At 37.2% G+C, this 23,094-nt stretch overlaps 1 protein-coding gene across 1 annotated transcript in view; it reads left to right on the top strand.

Moving 5' to 3' along the window:
* Nucleotides 1-23,094, top strand: part of PPP2R2B (protein phosphatase 2 regulatory subunit Bbeta) — a 258,761-nt gene that overhangs the window by 108,443 nt on the left and 127,224 nt on the right. The window lies entirely within an intron of this gene.

The raw sequence follows: 23,094 nt of genomic DNA, 5'->3' as shown, positions 1-23,094 counted from the left end.
AAAACAAAATGTAAAAAAAACACAATGCAAAACAACATATACTGGTCTTTTCACAAGGTAAAAGTTTTAAAAGCACACCCTTTCATAGAAGCAGGATTTCTGATCACAGGGATATGTCCTATAGTGAGTCTTGAACCTAGATGTTTATAATTCCAAGGTGGTCTTTGCTGGAGTATAATAATATTCTGGGATATAATAATACACTGTTTCATGTTCTCAAACCCTGAGAAATTAATGGGCACCAGGCAGAGAAATAGTTGGGTGGATATAAGAAGAGGCAATACAGCCCAGAGGTGAGAACCATAGGAAGGAAACATTTCAGAGGCTTTCATTTAATTGGCATGCTCTAAATCTGCCTGGGAACCTGCTTTTTCAGTTTTTAAGACTGTTTCCACCATCCAGTGTTATGTTCTCATTAAATAAATATACATTTAAATCCATGCAGTTCTCATGTTTTGTGTTCTCTAGCTACATGAGCTTAACAAATACTAAAATAACAGCTCTTACTCTTAAATTCATTTGATCGGAAAGATTGTTAAATTTTAGATTGAGTTAATTGATTAAGTTGAACCCTTTACGGAGTTTTCATTTCAGCACCATGGACAGCTCAGCAATACTGTAGTCTAATCACTGCAATTTCTTGGCAGTGTAAAACACAATATAGCAGACTATTTGATGAAAAACCTTCAGGGAGAGCAGTGTCCTTGGAATCTAATGAATGGAGAGATCTATATCAGGAATGAAAATCAATAACCACCACCCGTTCTTTTTAAAATAATAATCCTGGAATAGGAGCCACTGAAATAAACTGTGCCGCTACTCCTCTCTTCTGCAATAGGTAAATTAATAATTGATGCCAATGAGATGGTCCTCTATTTCAGGTTTACTTGTTAGTTGCTTGTTATTGATTTTTTTAATGCAATTCAAAAGTATTTATTCAACAAACGTGTTGTTTGAGTTTATCATTCACTAATACAAATTAAATTCCTAACCCCTTGTTCGTTTCTCCAGCCATTGATAAAATAAGTCCCAAGTTTGAAAATATTCTGTCTCTTCTTTTTCTTTCAACCTCAGAGTAAGGAGGAGGACATTTTCCTTTATCCACATTTTGCAGATCTCTAGATTGTTCCCATTTTCAGTGATCCTGTTACTGATGGCATTACATTCCTCCATGTAATTGAAGATGATTCTCAACTTCATTAATGTGAATTCTATGAGAAAGGGAGGTTTTGTTGTTTATTAATTCAATGTGTATGTCCACCCACTCGTCATATGTAATGGTATGTGGGAATGACCTTGGAAGACAGGTTGAAAACCTATCCACATGGAAAGCAATTCAGAAAGGGCATCCCTAGTTTTCTGGACACTAAAAATAGAGAAGGGAAGAAATACTTTCAGTCTTGCAATAATCTGTTTATATAACATTAAAATAAGGTTGCCTTGTCAGCAGGGCCTTCTTCTAAGATAGCAGGGTTTGAGCCACTGGGATATTAGGAGAAGTGTTGTTCCATGAGGAAGGTGCAGTGGCAGAGAAGAGGTGCTTCCTCGGCTTCTCAAATGGTATTGCTTAAAAGATGGGATGCAGGGCAAGCAGAAATAATTGGAGACAGGTGGTCTCTAATATCCTGGCCATCATGCCCCAGGAAGAGTTTTGTTAGTGATAACCATCATCTTGAATTGGTCTCAGAAACTGAGTGATAGTGGTGCAGATTACACAGTAATATGTTAGTCGGTCATACTGAGGTAGGCCTATAATTATTTGCACTGTTGCATTCTGGATTTTGTATAATTTTTAACTGGTCTTCCAGGACAGCCCCATGTAGAGTGCATTATAGCAATCCAAACAAGTGATCAAGGTGTGAGTTCTAATCCAGGAACACAGCTTGATGGACAAGATGGCTTTTGTCACAGCTGCTACATACTAGTTGAGAAGGAGTTGAGAGTCTAAGAGGATCCCCAAATTACATACCATTTAGACTCTGAATTTCCTTCTGTTCTCACTGTAGTATTTCCTTGATTTGGGTGAAGAATTCTGGAATCTTTACAATATTAGGAGGGGTTTAGTCCTAAATTGGAATTATCTTGACCCAAAGGCAAGTATAGTGATCACACAGTATGCATGATACTGTATGAGAAATAGCCAGTGTTTTTGCTTTTATCTGAAATTATTGAAAATATATTTACAAAATCTGCTGACATGAAAAAATAATTATTGTTAGAACTATAGGACCACACATGTTATTAATATCGTGTTTTTATTGCCCTAAAATGTTATAAAATCTGAATCCTAGTTATACACCTTTTGCTTTAACTCTTCATTTTGCATAAAAGATGATGCATGGTTAGAATATAATATAAACATATAATATTAATAGAACACAATGTTAATTTCTGCTCATCTGGAAATTACTCGCTAATAATAGTGTTATTTGGCCTTTTCCCTACTATTTATTAGTCATTCTATTATAAGGAGGGTAGTCAGTGTCATAATTAAGATATTGGATTAGGTCTGGTGAGAATTAAGATGAAATCCAAACACAGCGTGTAATTGCTGCTTTGGGGATAAAATAGAATGTTTCCCATATTAGCCAACTTGAACTCCCAAAGGGGAAAAAATGGGATACGTACATATATAACAAAAGTACAATAAAAAGTAAAATTGTTTATATGAGCCCATTTAAAGAATAATCTCCAGAATATATTTAGATTTTTTTTCCTATGAGTGCATCCACTTCCTTAAGAAAAGAATAGCAATAACCTAAAATACTAAATGACAAAATTTAACAGCATGTTGGACATATTATCAGTTAATCAGCAGTCTTATTTGATATTGAAATAATGTGGTAAGTTTCCTTCACGTATGGTGGAAAGTTTTGGAAACTTTTAATAGTCACATTTATTTCCCCCTCCCTTTTTTTTTGTTAGACAGAAAAGTCTCATGGCTGCAATATCTGTTGAAGAAGCAGATTGGATTATTTCAAACTTCTTAAAAAAACACGGTTGCTATGGCATAATACCGCCACTCTTTTAAAAGGGCTAATTGTGCTGGCAGATGAAAGCTGTGACCTCTTTAGCTTAGCAGTACTGATGACTATGTGGTTTATAAGGTTGGGGAAAAAGAGTTGTTAACCCAGATAGCTACTCTTTCTAGCACGTTGCAGTCAGAAAGTGACAGCTGCCCATTTTTAGCTGCCAAGTTGCTCCCTTGAGAATGTTCTTGTAGATGTAGAAGTCTCAACATAGTGAAAAGAGATGAGCCAAATATAACATAAATAGAAAATTTGAGGTGCTGATTGCACTATTCATATTCATGTATTAATTTAGTGCAGTCTATATTTCACTAAAAATAAATGGGGTTGCTGCACAGTATCCAGAATTTTTCAGTTGATGCACATTAAAAACATTAAACGATGTGACAGGTGTAAATGAGTCTGAAATCTGATGTAGATTTGTGGAATTAGAATAATGTTTCAAATTGTTTGTCATGTACATCCTCACAGAGGTCTTAATTTTGTGTGTGGTGGGGTATACAGTATGCTGTTAAGAGACTGTCAATTAGGATTTCATTTTATGCCTGAACATTATAGCAGAAGAATAACTGCATTAATCTTTATTGCTTTAAAAAAAACCCAGTATCTTGATTGTGCCTATTTTAAAGGCTGTCATGGATGAAGAGCCAAAAATAGATCAGTATATTGCGATAGGGGATGATATTTTTGAGCACAGAAGTGGGGTTATTAAATGTGGAAAGCACAGTAATCCAAAGAGCTTGTTAACTCAGGCTCTCGGGGTTGACTAATTTGCAGATCTCAGTGGCAGTGAGAAAAGCAAAAGGGTGTTGATGAGTGTCATAGAGAAAGAAAAAGTAGGGAGATCAGCAGATAGCAGGGAAAGCCATGTGGTCAGAGAGGAAGTGTGATCACACTTAGTTCATAGAGAGAAGCATCTTGTGAAATTGGCAATAGAAAAAAAAGAATCTGTGCACAAAGCATTTTTCAAATAAATGTATGTATGTATGTAGAGATGTTCTTGGATAGTAGTTACATTCTCCTACTGTCCTGACATTGATTCCTTTTATGCTTTGCTGAGCCCATACTTCAGTGATGTCTGAGGTTACGGAATCCATAAGGTAACACCAGCAATATTCATCATGACAAATGGGTAGTATTTGTGTCAGCGTGGCACAGTGGAGTCACTGGATGTGAATGGGAGGGCTAAATAAATTTAATGGATAAATAAATAGTAATGCTATATTTGTATTGAAGGACAACATACTGTAGAATTAAAAAAACACATGTAAAGAGCAGAAAAACAATGTTTTTAGTATTTTATGGTATATTTCAAGAGTTTTACTGTCAAACCTGATGAAAACAAACATTGTGACATGAAGTACCCAAGAACAAAGAAAAGAAAAGTGACTTCCTTTGGACCATCTGGGGAATTCATGGGTTTTGGACAGCTCTTAGAATAAGATCAGGTTGTTTGTTTGTTTCCCACCTTTATTATTTTTATAAATAACTCAAGGCAGCAAACATATCCAACAAATCTTTTTCCTATTTTTCCCACAACAACAGCCCTGTTGTTGGGCTAAGAGAGTAAGATTGGCCCAAAGTCCCATCTTGGCTTTCATGGCTAACGCAGGACTAGAATTCACAGTCTCCCACTTTCTAGCCTGGTGCTGTCAGCAAACCCATCAAAAGAACTTCAAGGCAAAATTCTTCCTTAAAGAACATTTTATTTGGGAAACAAAGTATCAGCACTACATAGCTGAACCCAAAAACTAAATTCCCTTCCCCCAGATACAAAGTAACAAAGTACAACTCCCACCCTCAATGACCTGTCATAAATCACATTCCCCAATTAGAGAAAAGTGCTGGCTTTCTCCCCAGCTCCTTGGGTTCCCACAGCAGTGTTATCTTTATGACTAGCTGAGCTTTCATTCCAACCCCCCTCCCTGCTGCACCTGATTCCCAAAAGCAAGAAAAAGCATAGAAAAGGAGAAGAGAAAATGGCTGCATTTTCATCAGTTGTCAAAGCGGGAACATCCAATGTTAGCAGCGTTGACAAGTGCCTTAACCACTAGGCCAAACTGGTTCCCAACTCTCAGAAAATTTAAAAGGATTTCATTGCACATGGAACAAACAAATTCAGGATGCTTAAATACCAAGATTGTGTAATAATATAAATCATATAAAGTATGGACAGTACAATACTTTTTCTCTCAACATATAGCAGCATAGGAAGTACCATTAGTTATCATCAGTAATACACTTTTTTTTTGCGTGTGATACGTCACAAAGAAGTTTGCCACCCTTGAAATTGTGGCTTCCATCAACTCTTAAAATCTTGAAATTTTTTTGTGGATAAAAGATGAACATTTTCATATGAGAAACATCTCTGTCGGCTTTTGGCTGGAAGCATATGAACTAAGGCCTATACAGTAAAAATGAAGAAACCCTTAACTTATGAGAGAAGAATATACAAGAATACACCACAATTGAGACGAAAAGTTCCATTGCTAAGCAAAACCATTGTTCTGCGTTTTGCCCCATTTTATTTATCTTTTTAGTTTATTAGCTTGTAATATAAAAAAACAAAAATATAAAAGCAAATAGTAGGGAAGGGAAGGGGAAAAGAGAAGTGTGGAAGAGAGGGGAAAAAGAAAAAAAAAGGTATTGACTTCCGACTCCCTCTGTTGCAATAAAATAAGGCATTAGCATTGAACCTCAACTTTTTACATTTCTATAGTAGTATAAACTAGCCATTTCTATAACAACAAATCAGTCTAATCAGTAAAACCCAAAATCAAAGTATCATTTTTTTCCACCTCAAGCACAAAGTCCAAAAGTGGTTTCCAAGTAAGAAACAAAAGTACTTATATTATTTTCTTTTATCAAAACAGTGAATTTAGCTATCTCAGCTAACTCCATCAACTTTTGTAGCCATTCATCCCTGGTGGGAATCCAAATGTCCTTCCATTCTTGTGCATCAAGTAGTTTTGCCCCATTTTATGACCTTTCTTGTTGTTAAGTGAATCACTGCAGTTGTTAAGTTAGTAACACAGTTGTGAAGTGAATATGGCTTCCCCATTGTCTTTGCTTATCAGAAGTGTTGCAAAAAGTATTCACATGACCCCAGGACACTGCAGCTATCATAATTACATGACAGTTGCCAAGTGTCCTAATTTTTATCACATGACCACGGGGATGGTGTGAAAAAAATGGTCATAAGTCACTTATTCAGTGATGTTGTACCTTTGGTCACTTAAAAATGGTTGTTCATTGAGGACTACCTGCAGTCATGCACATCTGTAATTTTTGCAAATTAATAGGACAATACTGCCATACATGAAAAATCCTAGTGGACATGGCCACCATCCAGATTTTTTTCTGACTAACCTTTCCTTAGAACACTCCTGCTAGAGGGGCAAAAACTGACAAAAAGTGGTAAAGCAAAAATGACAAAATTTGAGATTGAAAGTGCAGGAAATTGGTTTAGCTTTTCTAAACTAAAGGAGAAAAGTACATACATTATGACAAAGGCAGGAGAGGGTGTATGGAATTTGTTCCTATCTCAGTATTACTCATCAGCATTTTCTGTTTTAAGCTCCTTCCTGTGGTGATGCAGGATTCTTAAGTTATTTCCCAGAAAAAAAGATCAAGAAATTATTACTCTCTCTCGGAACTCAGTCCTGCAGTCATTTTTGCAGTCGCAAGACTTCTCGCTTGAATTGGGGAGAGGGACATTAAATGCTAATTGATGAAAAATTGTCTCTGAAATCTTTACATTTTTGACTTCTGCATGATGTCCTAGAGCAATGGTGGCGAACCTATGGCACGCGTGCCAGAGGCGGCACTCAGAGCCCTCTCTGTGGGCACGTGTGCTGTTGCCCCAGCAGAGTTCGCCAGAGTAGCGAGCACATGGCATTTGGAAGTGACAGGGCAGGAAGTGAGCGAGCAAGCGACGTTGGCCCCCCGGAGATGCCCCGGAGATGACGAGGGACTGACCCCGGCCACGCTCACCCAGTCTGCCGTGACCACTGCAGCCACGCCCACCCAGTGGGCCACACCCCCCCTTCTGAGGGCACCACAATGCTGATGTAGCCCTGGCACTTTGCGATAAATAAGTGGGTTTTGGGTTGCAGTTTGGGCACTCGGTCTCTAAAAGGTTCGCCACCACTGTCCTAGAGGACCTAGACTGATATGGCAATTAATGGTGATTCATGGATCAACTTTCATTTAGTTTGCATATATTTAAATATTTGATAGCTGGAGGATTTGAGAAATGGAGTAAGAGCTGCAATGTCCACCATGAACCTGAGCCAGATCATTAAGATCCTGATACACACCTGGGTCACATGTTAGGCTTGGTTTTTCACTTAGTGTAGTGGCAATGTGAGTTGGCCAGGGGATTGTCAACAGATGTTCCTTGTCAAGGCCAAATCATTTTCTGATTTACAGTGGAGTGATTTTGTCCTGCTTCCCAATACAGGGAGGCTCAATCAATTTGTTTGACCCACCCCAATGCATCTGTTGGGTTTCAGAAGGAAGTTTGGGAAATTCATGAGGCTATAGGGCACAGTTTAGCCACCTCTTAGATTCAGAGAGTGACAGATGAAGTCAAGAGAATAATTGACTGCAGAAGGATTTAGTTTCCAATGGTTTCCATATGTACAAGTAAGAGAAAGATTTACCATAAATAAACGTAATGGGAACTGAACAACATAAAAAAGAATTTGAATATGTATAGTGTACAAATGATGAAGTGATTATAAAATGTACAATGTTTTGACAAATCTTTTTGTTAAGATTTGAAGGACAAGAGGATTAAGTATAAGGATTAAGCCAAGGATTGCATGATAAAATGGGCTAAGAATTTTGGTTACAATATTAAGATCATTGGGAGCGATTGTGGGTAAATGAAAATCTCACTGTCTTATAGAAAGATTTTTTTTTAATAAAATGATGTACCATTACATATGACACCAGAGAGATTATCTGAAAACGTATTAAGGTACTTCTAGTCAAGACTGGAAATGTGAAAGACATGAAGGGACAATTTTAACCAATGCATGGTAAACTTGTGAAAAAGCAAAAAAAAGGTTAGAAATATACATGATGATAAAAGAATTTTAAAAGATTAGTATTGAGAAGAAACTAAGTTTTTCTTTTGGGACAGATGGATAGCCAAAATGACTAGAAAGATTCATGGAAGATTGATTTTGCATATAATAACTGCAGCGAGATTTTTATATGCACATTGATGGAAAAATACTGAAACACCCACAATGGATCCGAAGGAAAAGATTGCAAAGATGGGAGAATTGGCAAAAATGGCAAAGTTGACCTTTTTGGTCAAGGACAAAAATAAATAAATATTTTTCATGGAAGACTGAATTTTGGGTGAAATAGGAAAAGAGTGAAAGATCTCTGGATTTGAAAGATGATCTCTTGATTTGATGATTGAAAAAGCATTTAATATAAGTAAAGAATCAGAGAGTGATGTTGACTTTAGAACAGATTGCACTGTGTTGCCTTTTTTCTTCCTAATAATACTAGCTAAAATAAAATACATGATGGATCATTAAAGAAAAGTGAATTGCTCCATAATACAATAACATTATACCCTAACTTTCTACATTATTACATGTTTGGAGGTGGATATGTGGATGTGGGTATGTGTATCAGTTATACACAGTGGTGGGATTCAGCCAGTTCGCACCAATTCGCAGGAACCGGTAGCTAATTTTTTGTTGCTCAGGCCCAGAATGGACTTCCGGAAGTGGCATCCACGCAGAGAACCGGTTGTTCACATATTTGAATCCCACCATTGGTTATACATTTTTATAATGTATGACTCTTTGTGGCTTTACATATCTAAAGTTATTTAGCTGTGTTTTTTGAGACTCTAGAAAGAGTACAGAGAAGAGCAACAAAGATGATTAGAGGACTGAAGGCTAAAACATAAAGAATGGTTGCTGGAATTGGGTATATCTAAGCAGGACAAGAAGCAATGGATGGAAACTAACCAAAGAGAGAAGCAACTTAGAACTAAGGAGAAATTTCCTGACAGTTAGAACAATTAATCAGTGGAACAACCTGCCTCCAGAAGTTGTGAATGCTCCAGCACTGAAAGTTTTTAAGAAGAGACTGGACAGTGATTTGTCCAAAATGGTATAGGGTTTCCTGCCTGAGCAGGGGGCTAGACTAGATGACCTCCAAGGTCCCTTCCCACATGATTAGCATTATTGCTGCTGTTGTTGCTGCTGCTGCTGCTGCTGTTGTTGTTGTTGTTGTTGTTGTTGTTATTATTATTATTATTATTATTATTATTATTATTATTATTATTATTATTATGTTTTGCTAATGAGGATGTTCAATGCTCTCCTGTTAAGAGTGAAGGCAGTTACTACTATATTTCTGTAAGAGGGCTTTATACTAGACAGAGCAGATCTGTTAGTATTTATTTCTATGGTTACTGTTTCCTATGAAATTCAAATGTGGATTTGGCTTGGTTCAAAATGCTTCAAAATAATTGAACACTAAATTAGAGCACCGCATATGTGACAATTTTGATTTTGTAGCACTTTTATTTCCAAATGCGCATTTTTCCTGTCACCGGGTTCATCCTTCTTTTATGACATCAATGCATCTGAAAAAACAAGAACCTCTGAAAAGGGTAGATTATTCAAAATTATTCAGTACTACCATGTACTCTTTTAAGTACAACAACTAGTTGCATTTTTAGGGATATGAAGGGATATGAAGGACAAAATGTGGTTGAGAGCATGTGTGGACATTGATGCAGCAACTGCAGGAATCTCCTCGAACTAAATGCATCTTTTCCAGGAAAGATTATTGCTGTTTTAAGGTGTTTCCAGCAAGTGTTCCATGTATACCCATGCACCCACTGAATCTTGCCCTTTGAATTTGGATTGCTGAACAGCTCTAATTGCTATAAAATAATAATGAAGATAGATTTATTTATTCCTTACATTTATATACCATCCATTTTGCTGTTAAGTGACTCTGGGCAGTTTACAACATCATAAAAGCATAACATAAAACAATTAGAATGTTATAAACATTAAGCATTAAAAATTAAAATACTAAAAATTAACAAAATCTAGATAAAAACGGACTAATATGTAAACAGGTGGAGGTGGGATCTTCTCCTAATCTACTAACCAGATCCAGAGTGGATGTGCCCATCGGGCTTTCAGGCCCTTTGGAAGGCCAATAGAGTGGGGCAGATTTTTTTGGGGGGGCACAGTGTCACAAAGGGCAGGAATTGTGGCAAAAAAGACTATTCTCCTGGATTCCACCAGCTGAAATTCCCTGGCCAGCAAGATCCACAGCATGCCCCTTCCTTACTGTATACATCAGTCAGATTAAATTCATAGTGGTTTGAATTCTGAACAAGCATGAAAATTTTTATTTAACTATAGAAATCAGTCTACTTATATTATTGAGAACCCAGCCGTGTGAAAGAAAATTAAGAGTTCTGTTAATAAATTACTACAGGGTTGGGATAGATAGTTTCCTATTTAATATAAGCTAAGTGCTGGTATTCTTCCAGTGCCTCTTCTAGATATTTGATTAGAAATCACAGTTCAATGGTTGACTGTGTAATCCAAGTAGAAACTGTGGAAGTTCTAAGGAACTGCATTATTGCATACCAGTTTGTGAACCCAACGGTGAGTGCAATCTGCAAGTTTAATTTTGTCTCGGGGATTGACTTCTGGGATTGCCTGGCACTGGTGGGCCAAATTACCCCTACAAATAATAGCGAACTATCTCCCATATTCATTCATCATTCTTTTATTAAAATCCACACTATATACCAGTGATGGCGAACCTTTTAGAGACTGAGTGCCCAAACTGCAACCCAAAACCCACTTATGCATCATCGAGTGCCGGGTGGGTGTGGCCCATTGGGTGGGNTTTTTTTTTTTTGTGCGGAGGCCTAAAGCGAAAAGGTTTTATAAAACCCAGCTGAAGGCCTGGGGGCACGCGCACCGGGGGCGACGGTGCGCGTGCCCACAGAGAGGGCTCTGAGTGCCACCTCTGGCACCCGTGCCATAGGTTCGCCACCACTGCTATATACATATTTTCTTCCGAAATAGCAAAAAACATGAGATTTATTTGCAAGAAGTCCTTTGTAGTATTATTTAATGAATATCCCTGAATGCATTATTATATTCCATAAGACGGTAATGAGTAGCTAGAGAATGATGCGACGTAAGCTAAATTCTGTGCATGTTTCCTTTGCAAGTAGATGCCACACAGATCAGAGGAACTTCCTTCCGAGTTCAGGATTGCGGTTTGAGATATAGGCAAACAGTATTTACACGTGCTTGAAATGACTTAGTTCCATGGATCTTTTTAATAAGTTTTAAAAGACATTTTTGAATGGTGATTATTGATTTCAAATGGAAGTTGATGGCGTGAGTGAATAATATAGTTGCACTGAATTAGAAATCCACAGAAACTGAGATTTATGGATGTTACACAAATGCTACAAATAAGATTCAGTTAATTAACTTTCTGGCTAGCTGGAGGTAGCATAGTAAAATATAAAAGCCACTGTGAAGATTTTTCCAAAGACAGAAATTGACTTCCCTTCATTTTAGTGGTTAAGTCTGTACAAAGATTTTAAGTATATCTTTAAAATTCCACCCAGAAGCTGGAATCCCTGTGAGATGGGTGGCATATGAATTTAATAAATAATTATAATAATCTGGGCTTGGCTTTTATTTTTATTTTTTCGATAATTTCCCCAAAATACAGATGTACCAAGAACATTGTTATATATAATGTGCCAGGCCATCACCTCATTGCTAAAAATAGTAATATTTATATATCAAAACATTTACATTCAACCAGCTTTGTCTGTTAAAAAATATTGATGGTGCAGCACATCACAGAGTTTAAAAGTAATGAGCTAGTTTAAAGGAGACTTAGGCTAGTCATAATTAATTTAAATCAATGAATTTCAGTGAATGTACTTAAAGCATGACTAAGTCTAAATCCAAATTGCTTGATTTTTAAACAAATAAAATAAATCCCGTGAAAACCAATAGGATTTTTGTTTTAAAAAGTTAGGTGATAAGTAGAATAGAATGAGGCTTTGTCAGCCTCTTAAAAAGTAAAATTTTAACAGCTCACCATAGTCCAAGATATAGCGGGGAGAAAAACCGTACAGGATTCTTGGGCCATAATCATGGGTAGGTATAGTAAACACCTGGAATTTCAAAGTCATGTCAGGGACTACTTTGATGGTTGTTTATTCCATCAGTGGCTGAACATCTGCCAGGAGGCTGTTTCACACATCCTTCGCACCAAAATGCTCTCAGTAGCCTTTTGTTCTGTTTTGTTTTCCAGGATATATTTCAAAATAATGCATTGCCGGCACTAACTAAAATGCTGTTGCCATTTTTTGCCTTCTAACAGTGCCTATTTAGGCTCATGTTTTTGGAAATAAAGAAGGGACTTGAAACTATTGGGTATAAGCCGGTGCCTGCTAGCGCGTTGGTCTCCATTACTTTCTTTATATTTCTCTGGTCTAGAGACCACTGCTGAAAACCTTCTGCAGTGAGTGTGTGTTTCTGTATGCATTATCCTACTTCTACATTTCAGATGTAATTCTAATGCTAAAGTATAGAGAACCTATAATGGGACCATGTTTAGAAGGTGAGGGCCTTTGAGATAATGTTGATTTTAAAGATTAAACTTGGAACTTTGAAGTGAGCCTGGAATTAAACATACAGCCAAAATAAATCAATATTACTACAGAAGGTTGGTTGGTTTTTTTTTAATGTGCCTTAACAATGATTAATTTTTGGTAAGAATATCATAGTGAACAACAGTTTTGTAAAATAATTCCCCTATAAGTGGAGCTTTTTTATCTTTGAAAGATAAAGATTTTTCTTTTTATTCACTATCAAACTATAGTGCAATCAGCAGGATATTTTTTATTTGGGAAAGATTCCTAGGCTTTATGTATGGGAGTCTTAAAAGCAAACTTTTGAAGCTGCAAGTGAGGCACAATTTGTTCTATATGAACTTGCATTGATCAGGCTAATCATTTCCTGTAATTAAACTCTTCAGAACAGAAAACTTAATTTCCTTAATGCACAAAAAAGGCTGACACACTGTATGAACTAGAAGAGTTGCAGACATTTATAGGCATTCTGTTCCAGGACCCATGATTTCATTCCACACTAGAATCAATTAATATCATCAAGTTGCTTTTCCTCTGTCACCAGCTCCTTAGTCATACAGTAAGATTGACACAGACTTGGCAGTTCTGCGCTGAGCTAAGCTACCAATACCCTTGAGGCCAATGAAGGTTATTTGGATGCTTTCATAGATTGGAGAAGGATGAAAGCTCCAGATTGCTGAAGTGCTCCTAAACTATCCTACAACATGTGCAGCTCCAGCCCTTCTGCTGAGGTGAAATTGCTTGTGGGGTGAAAATGTAGTCAAATCTATGTTTGATCCATTATAGAAAATGATTTATGCAGTTGTTAGTTCAAACTTTGGTTCCAAGTTGACCTGGAACATATTCAGGTATGAGTACAGTGGCTGTTAATACTGTACAAATCTTCTGGTTTCCATGGGCAAATTAATGGAACTGACAAATGGATGGAGTGATTTACAACCTGACTTTATTGACAGAGAAAATATATAGGTAGGCAATCTTTATCTCTCTCTCTCCCTCCCTCCCTCTCTCTCTCCCTCCCTCTCTCTCTCGCTCTCTCTCGCTCTCTCTCTCTCATTTTTTTTATCCTTTCACCAGGGTCAGAGTAAGTGTTCAGGGTTTGTTCTTTGATGATATATATAGGAAGGCTACTAGCACGACTAAGTGAGAAGCTTATGTGTTGAGGAGCTTATGTGTCTTTTTATAATATGTATGTGCTCAAAGGGGAAGAAAAGAAGCAGAAGCAGAAAGGTGGAAGGTTTGGCTGGGCTGAAAGAGGCCCATGGAACCCAGAGTACTATCCTAGCACTCCTCCTGTCTTGACCTTCTTCCGAACGGTTCTACAAATTCATAAAAGTCACAATCGTGAAAGGTAAGGGACTCTCCCTCCGTGTCTTAATATTAAGACAGGACGAACGAATCGTGTCTCTCGGTGAAGGTGTCGTCTTCGTTTCTTAATGCAAAGAGTACTCTAAACGATTTTACCAGGTCTATCCTCTGTTCCGAAGGTGAGACTGTCCCCTCTGTATTTCAGCTGTGATTTTAGTGTCGAGCTATTTGGAAGGCGAGGCTGTTGAATAATTCATAAGAACTAATATATTCTATAAATTTCAGGAGATTGTTTCCTCGTTGCTTGTTCAGGAACGTATTCATTATTTACCAAATTATTTTTATAGACTCTTCTTGCTTTGTATCTCATTTAGTAGCAAATTGATGAAAGAGGAGATGGTTAGAATCTCTGCTATTTGTTATTGTTTCTTTTTTCTTTTTTTTTAACTTACCCTGCTTCTTATGCACTTTGGAGCTAATGTACCTGTATATATGCCCCTCTTACTCTCGGTAGTGACTTGAGGTAGGCTGGGCTGGAACTCAAAGAATCATTATAATGTATGTACTTAGCTTCAACAGAGAGATTTAAAGAGAAGATTCCTCTTCGTCCCAGACTAATACAATTCTAATTTCACTGACAGACATTGGTATTGGCAAATTCACAGAAACGCTTTTGGGAACAGTTCACATCTTTGAGTGTGTTGCCATGGTGAATGCAGCGAAGAGGGAAGACCCATCTTTATACACATTCTAGCATATTGTGCTTTTCCGGTGCATTTTTGTGATAATCCTCTGTCTCTTAAGATACAACTCTTGCCTTTGGGGTTAGAGACCCCACTGAAAGATGCCTACAGACTTTTGCCATGTAAACTAGCCATGATTCTGAATCATCCAGAGAACTGGTGAACCTGCTCTGGTGTGAGGGTTCATTGCTTTCCAAGGACTGGATACAACACAGCATAGCAAATCTACAGTACACAATACTTTATTGCAGCGCACACCTTATCTTAACAATAGGCGATTGCTCTGGGTCAGCTCCATCCTTCTAAAACTTGCAAGGTGATGATGTAAATATGTCTTTATTATTCTCCTTTAATGCTTAGTTTTTTTTAATACTTGGTTCAAATAAAATGTTATATATAGTCTTTACCTTTTCCCAAACATTCTCAATGTTAGTTGAGGCAAGGTGCTGTTTCAATTGGGCTGCTCCTTTTCTAGTTGCTATTGAATTCCCAGCAAACCTGCCAAGTTCCAGGCAGGACTCCCATCAGAATATGCTGCTCACCCCTAGCTTGTGGTCCTGGCAGCTGAATGAAAGTCCTTCTGCCTACTTGTAATAGCTCTGATCTCCAGACAACACTCTTGCTTTCCTGACTATATGCCATTTACTAGTATCTTTCCTGCTACTGTCTTAGATTGGGTGGAGTGAGGCTGTCTCTGGACGTTAGCACATCCAGGAAAACACAGGATGTGGCTCAATTCTTACAGGCAGTTGAAATACCTGCTTGTATGTCTGTGGGTAAATGTATACGTGAATGTCTGAATGCATGAGGGAAGTGTTGAGAGGGAAGCAATTCTGTTGCTCCGCCCCAGCTACAGATAGTCCTTGACTTACAACAGTTCATTTAGTGATCGTTCAAAGTTATAATGGCTGTGAAAATAGTGGCTTATGACCATTTTTCACCATTTTTCACACTTACAACCGTTGCAGCATCCCCATGGTCACGTCATCAAAATTCAGACGCTTGGCAACTGCTTCATGTTTATGACGATTGCAACATCCCGGGGTTCACATGATCCCCTTTTGCGACCTTCTTACAAGCAAAGTCGGTGGGGAAGCCAGATTCCCTTATGGACAGGGTGGCTAACTTGTCAGCTGCGGCGATTCACTTAACAAGAAAGGTCATCAAATGGTGCAAAACCCACTTAGCAACAGAAATTGGGGGGGTCAACTGAGGTCGTAAGTTGAGGAGTACCTCTGTAGCTGCTTTTCCAGAGCACAGACAGCGGTCCCAACTTCGCTCACACCTGGATTGCTTGGGCTCCTTTCAGTCACTTGCCCCCTATCTAAAAAGACAACAGGATCTGGATAAAGTTTTATGTGGGGGAAAAAAAATGAAAGCCAACTACTTTCGAGAGTGTGGCAGGGCCTTTTAGCAATAAGTCAGCAATATGGGAGTAGTGATTTGTGCAAGGAGTTTATTGGCAAAATGCATTGAATTGCAATCAGTGCAAAAAAAAAAAAAGAAGCCTTACATAAGCAATTTGCACGTGAGTAGGTCTGATGACTAAAAATCTTAGCAGTGAGATTTTTATAATCAGTGTTATTCCATATATGAAATATGTATGTGAATTCGTTTCATATATCAAATATTCTTAAATTATGAAACATCTCATGGTCAACAGTTTCTAACCTGCTCTAGCTGCTAGCAAGTATGCACAAAAACAATTAATCTGTATAAGGCAATACTTTTAAAAATCCCAAGCAATGCCTGTAATTTTCCCACTCCTGCTTCTTTGAAATTACACTAAACACTACTTAGAGATTTGCTATCAGTCTTTTAAGTAAAGAGTACACCAATGTAATGCCTTCTTTCCCATTAATTTTAAAATGTTGAAATAAGAACTGAACTTTTACATTAAAGTTAGAAAATATAGCAATTATACAGAAAAAGATGACAAATATCCTATCAATAAATTAGTCCAGAGAACTTTGTGATACCTCTGAGGATTTTTTTCACTCTCATAGAGCATTGTGGAAGGAAATTATAGAGAAACCTTGGCTATTCCTGTTTCTGTAAAGCTAGTCATAAACTAATTACCATATTTTTGCTAGCTTTGGAATTAAGCTTCTTCTAAAGCAAATCTCAACTGTATATTTTAGTCCCACGGCTGAAAGAAGGACTCAGAAGTGCCTATTTGCATTACCTGAGGGGATTGAAATTCTGAGTGGAAATGATTTGTGCATAATTTATTACTCTTGATGTCATTTTCCTCATACTGTAACTTTCCCTATTACCTCATATTAATTTAAATTTGTAAATAAGAAATCCGGGTACATGTTGTTAGACATACATACTGTATAGTCATAATCTCTCCCTCTCTTTCAGAGGAAACATAGCCTTGAAGAAATTTGGAACTCTGAGAATGGGAACAGGAGTTTCTCATAATTTTCATATTTTCTTTTCTTTTCTGTTACAATTTCAGTTTCATTGCAAGAATTGATAATCATAAATGTGGTCTGAGTCTTGCATGAACAAATAATTACTCTTGGCATTTCAAAATAACAACAAAACAACAACAACAACAAAACAACAACAACAACAACATCATCATCATCATCATCATCATCATCATCATCATAATAATAATAATAATAATACTGTTGGAAGGGACCTTGGAGTCCAACCCCCTGCTCAGGCAGGAAACCCTATACCATTTCAGACAAATGGCTGTCCAGTCTCTTCTTAAAAACTTCCAGTGTTGGAGCATTCACAGCTTCTGGAGGCAGGTTGTTCCACTGATTAATTGTTCTAACTGTCAGGAAGTTTCTCCTTAGTTCTATGTCGCTTCTCTCTTTGGTTAGTTTCCATCCGTTGCTTCTTGTCCTGCCTTCAGGTGCTTTGGAGAATAGCTTGATTCCCTCTTCTTTGTAGCAGCCCCTGAGATATTGGAATACTGCTATCATGTCACTCCTTCGCTTCATTAAACTAGACATACCCAATTCCAGCAACCGTTCTTTATATGTTTTAGCCTCCAGTCCCCTAATCATCTTTGTTGCTCTTCTCTGTACTCTTTCTAGAGTCTCAAAAAGCACAGCTAAATAACTTTAGATATGTAAAGCCACAAAGAGTCATACATTATAAAAATGTGTAACTGATACACCCACCCACACCCACATATCCACCTCCAATCATGTAATAAATGTAGAAAGGGTATAATGTTATTGCATTGTGGGGCAACTCACTTTTCTTTAATGATCCATCATGTATTAGAAACACAAGTTAAGATAGGCAACAAAATGGTAAGTGTCCACCCTAGATTAATTCAAATCACCAGTACCAGACAGATTACACCCCAAGGTTCTGAAGGAACTGGCAGATGTGATCTCAGAAAGACTGAACTATATCTTTCAAAGATCCTGGAGCACTGGGGAGCTACCAGACGACTGGAAAAGAGCTGATATAGTTCCCATCTTCAAAAAAGGGAAAAAATGGATCCAGGAAACTACAGACCTATCAGCCTGACCTCAATACCTGGGAAGATTCTGGAAAAGATAATCAGCGAACACCTAGAGGCAAACAAGGTCATTACCAAAAGCCAACATGGGTTTGTCAAAAACAGATCATGCCAGACAAATCTTATTGCATTCTTTGACCAGGTGACAAAATTAGTGGACCAGAGGAATGCTGTGGATATAATTTACTTGGATTTCAATAAGGCATTTGATAAAGTAGACCATAACCTATACTACTTGATAAGATAGAAAAATGTGGGTTAGACAGCATCACCACCAGATGGATTTGTAGCTGGTTGACTGGCCGTACTCAGCGTCTGGTCCTCAATGAAACTGCATCTACATGGAGGGAAGTGTGTAATGGGATGCCCCAGGGCTCTGTTCTGGGTCCAGTGCTCTTCAACATCTTCATCAATGATTTGGATGAGGGGATAGATGGGGAACTCATCAAATTTAATTCTGAGAAGATTAGATTTTATGCCAGTCCTTCTCTATATTATGAACTTAAATATAGAACAGTGCAGAATCATTCCAATAATCTATATCTCTTCAATCATTTTGGAGAATTTTGATGAACAATATTAGGGGGAAATCAACCATTAGGGTATGTGGGGCTAAATAAATCAATGTGCATGGTTCATTGATCATTTTTGTTGTAAAACAAATGGTCTGTGATTGGATAATCAAATAAAGAAGCATCTTGGGTTTGAATGGAGATGTATTATTTGTAAACCTCACATTCTTTTATAGTTTCATAATTAAATATAGGAAATTTGCAATTGCACAGTATTAGACATATTTTCAACTGACATGCTTTTTTTGCTTTCAACCATTGTTTTGCTTTTTTTAAATCAATTATTAATGTTCCTTTATTGTCAAGGTTGACTTGCAAAAAAGATGCTTTGATCTTGCCATTAAGGGAAGGCTATTGGTTGAATAGTGGCCTATCAACTTCTTCCTCTTTCTCATTTGCTTGCTTGCCACAACCCTTAAACAAAACTAATGTACAGTTTGGTCAGCCTTAAATAGCCCAAAGCAAAATTTCTTTATTGACCTTAGTTGTTAATGCATTATGACCGGGCTTTGTGGCTTAGCCATGTTGAAATTCTAGGTTTTGTTGATACTCATGTAGCTTTCAGGTTCAATTAACCTTTCCATTTAACATATTGTTAGAGTTCATGCCATTGGTGTGTGAACTTCTGCTGATCTGATCTTTCTTTCTGGTTTGTGGTCCTTTAAACAAACAATTTCAACATATTCCCTTTTCTTGTTCATCTTGTCTCTTTGAGGTGCATTTTAAAGATCTTTGGTGTGCATTTTAAAGACACTTAAAGGTCAGTTAGAGTCACTAGTTTTGTGAGATGGTCAGCTATATAACTTTTTAAAAATAAAAATTATGAAATATATCTATTATTATGTCTTTAAAAGTTGACTTTATTCCAGCTGATTATATTCTACTGGCAATGACATGGTAGGGCTTTATTTTTCTGTTTTATATAGTCACTCTTGTTGCATTGTATAAGTTAAACTATATGCTTAGAAAGATTAGTCCAGTTACAGCAAGGGATGGTTGTAAGATTTCATTGCTGGCACTTCTAGGTAAGGTTGAAAAGGCTGTGATGCTACTGCTAGTTACACTAACTCTGCATAAGGTAATGTCTTGTGTTCTAGCGCCAAAGATTTATTTTCAATGACAAAGTTATTTTTATTGAAATATTTGCCCCAGCTTCTGTTTAGTGTGTCTTGGTAACTAAATAAGACTGATGGGTACATATACTTAGTGTGACAAAAGTATTGGATTTTAAAAGTAGTATTAACTCAAACTTCTGTAGGAACCACATAGTTACTGCCTAAAATTAAAGTGTGAGAAACCAAATTAAAAAGCCACTCCAATATAATGTGTACTTTGGATACATTAAACTCCACTATGGGTTTTTTTTTCTGTCTTTTCTTATAGCAGATGAAGTGTTACATTCCATTTCCCTAATTTCTCTCTCGTTGTCCTATATATTGTAAGTCAAGCCTGAGACCTGCATCTCAGTTGTGTCCTGGATAAGAGGAGTCAGGGGGGGGGGAGGGGGTTGTGGGGATGGCTTATTCCTTTGTCAATCTGTTAATTTAAATTGGTATTTTCTGTTTTGGGAAGAATTAAGTGCAGAAACTGCTGCCACTGTCTGTCAAATATGAAGCCGCATTACATTGCCAATTGTGTAGGAAACGTGATAGTTGTTCTTACTGAGGAAACTCTAGGAACATAATCTGTACAGTGGACGTAATGGCTTCTTAGACTGGTGATTTTGTATGAACATCAGAGTGTGTGAAAGCTATGGAGATGAAAGGCATGTATTCTGCCTCTCCCTTCTCATCCTTGGGGCACAGTTGCTTCTCCCCTACTGTGAAAGGGGTACTAAAATTCCCCAAGTCATTGGAAGAGATATAACCCATCTAGTGGCAATAAAGAAAGACAGCAAGCCCAAACTAATCAGTGGTGCCCTTAGGCTGCTTCAGTTTCTGTGACAAATTAAAAGAGTTTGAGGGGTAAGCTGAGGAGAGAAACCAGAGGGGATTGTACAAAACGAGGCATCTGAATGTAAAAAGTTTGGGCAAATTAGGCTGCCTGAAAGATCCAATTTGCATGTTGAAGAGGCAGAAAAGGTTCAGAGGGTGAAATCCAATTAACAAATCAAAGGCAGCCCCACAATTGATGGGAGCCAGAAGATATAAATAGGGCCAAGATGTATATTCAAAATGGATAAATGGAATTATTCCTGCAAGAATTTCTTGATTCAAGAATATGTCTGACTTCAAGCTCATAAGTAAAAATTTATCCAGCTGGACATCCATATTGAGATATGCAGATCTCTGGCATGGATAAGTTTACATTTAATGCACCAAGCAAAATTATGAATATTATGAAAATTATGAAATGTAGCTTGCTACAACTCTCCAGGCAAGAATTTCAGGAAACTGTTAGGACCAGAAGCAGTATTACAAGGATGCTATGTTGGCTTATGCAAATGCAAATACAATTTTAACCTACATCAACTGAAGTATAATTTCCAAATCCTGGAAAGTAATTGTTCCAATTCATTTTGGTTCATAGATTGCACTTCAAGTAGATTAAAAGAAATACAAAAAGGTTTAGAGAGCGATAATGGATGTGATCAGAGGAATAGGAACTAAATCCCCACGTGAAGGATTGAAGGAGCTGAATGTATGTAGCCTTACGAAACAACAACAATGAATTGGTCCTGATAACCTTAAATAGTCCTTTCCAACTCTGTACAGTTTTTCATACCTGCCTGGTATTCATCCTATTTGACTGGAAAAGAGCCCACTTCTTTTATACTGTCTTTTAATAATTGATCATGATAGTTTTTCCACTATGATTACGATCTCTTAAGTGTGGCCACCTCAATTTACAGTTCATATTTAAAGAAGAGGTCTCTCTCTTACGTCTTTCCAATTCTCAACATGTTCACTTGTTAAATTATACATATGCTAATGAAGTGTGAAAATCAACCAAATGACAATTCTCTGTAATCACTTAATGTCTCCAGAGCATTGTGGATTGTTTTTATTATTATCTTATGATTTGCAATCCATTCCGACAGTACAAAGTAAATCCCGCAACAAGGTTGTCGACCCCAATTAATCCTAAGGCAGGATATGACAAAATCTTTCTACGAGTCCACCCACAACCGTGGGTCTCTTGTCGGACGTAAACGGTAACACTTAATTAGCTAACAGAAGAAAAATAATCTTGAACTTTACTGAAAAGAAAAAGAAAGACGTTACAGACCTACGATGTCACTGCAGCCTAGAAATATTAAATGGGATGAAAAATTAAAATGAATTTGCTAGCATGGTGTAATAGTTAAGAGTTGTATTCTGTTGGGAGGCTCTGGTTCTAGTTTACCATCAAATAATCAAAATTGATTAGGTGACGGCCAGTCTGTGATTCTTGCTTATCGCACAGGTTGTTAGTGGGGATAAAATGAAATTATGCAAACCTTCTTGAGCCCTGGTGAAAGATAGAACATAAATGAAATCAATTTCAGGTTGTTTATATTGATATACATTTATTTGGATTTTCTGTAAGACTCGCTCTGAATGATTTCTTCTTCACCTTGCTGGCAGTAGTGATTTCTTTTAAAATTAGAATATTTATTATGTAGCTTTATTACGCTGTTGCATTCATTTTTACTTTTTATCTTGCTTCATAGAATTTTCTTTCCTGATAGTAAAGATATGGAATGGAATGGAATGGAATGGAATATTCCAAAACATTTGCAAAATATTCTTTCAGTTCAATAAAAAAGAAATCAAAATATCATTTCCTTTCTTTCACAGTTTGCATCTTAGTATCCTTAAAAGAAATAATCTTTCATGAACCATCAGATGGATAGTGCTGATAGGTAACCAACATTATATAAAGAAAGTCATGTATTTGACACTGTTTTAATTTGCATTAGGAGCAGAATTCTCCAGCTGAGATTTTCATGAATGCCTTTGTGTCCTTAAAATGTAGGACACTGAACTTTGAGGCTAGAACTGTTCCCAAGAGTACACATAAGGCTGGGAGATAGAAAAATATCCCACAAGAAGGCTCTGGTAAACAACTTGTGTACTATTGGCAAGAAAGCCGCATGGATACATCCAGTGCTTTTTTTCTAAAAAAAAAAAAAAAAAAAAGGTGCCAGAACTCACACACGTCATACAACCCACCTTGCCTACCCTACAAGGTTCCATCCAAAAAAGGTGCCGGAACTCCGTTCTGGGCGTTCTATGAGAAAAAAAGCCCTGGATACATCCATGCAGTCTCT

Source organism: Protobothrops mucrosquamatus, unplaced genomic scaffold (assembly GCF_001527695.2).
Source record: "Protobothrops mucrosquamatus isolate PMUCROS unplaced genomic scaffold, P.Mucros_1.0 scaffold_159, whole genome shotgun sequence".
NCBI lineage: Eukaryota > Metazoa > Chordata > Lepidosauria > Squamata > Viperidae > Protobothrops > Protobothrops mucrosquamatus.
Note: the sequence above shows the minus strand (reverse complement) of the source record. Positions and strands in the feature narration are given on the sequence as shown.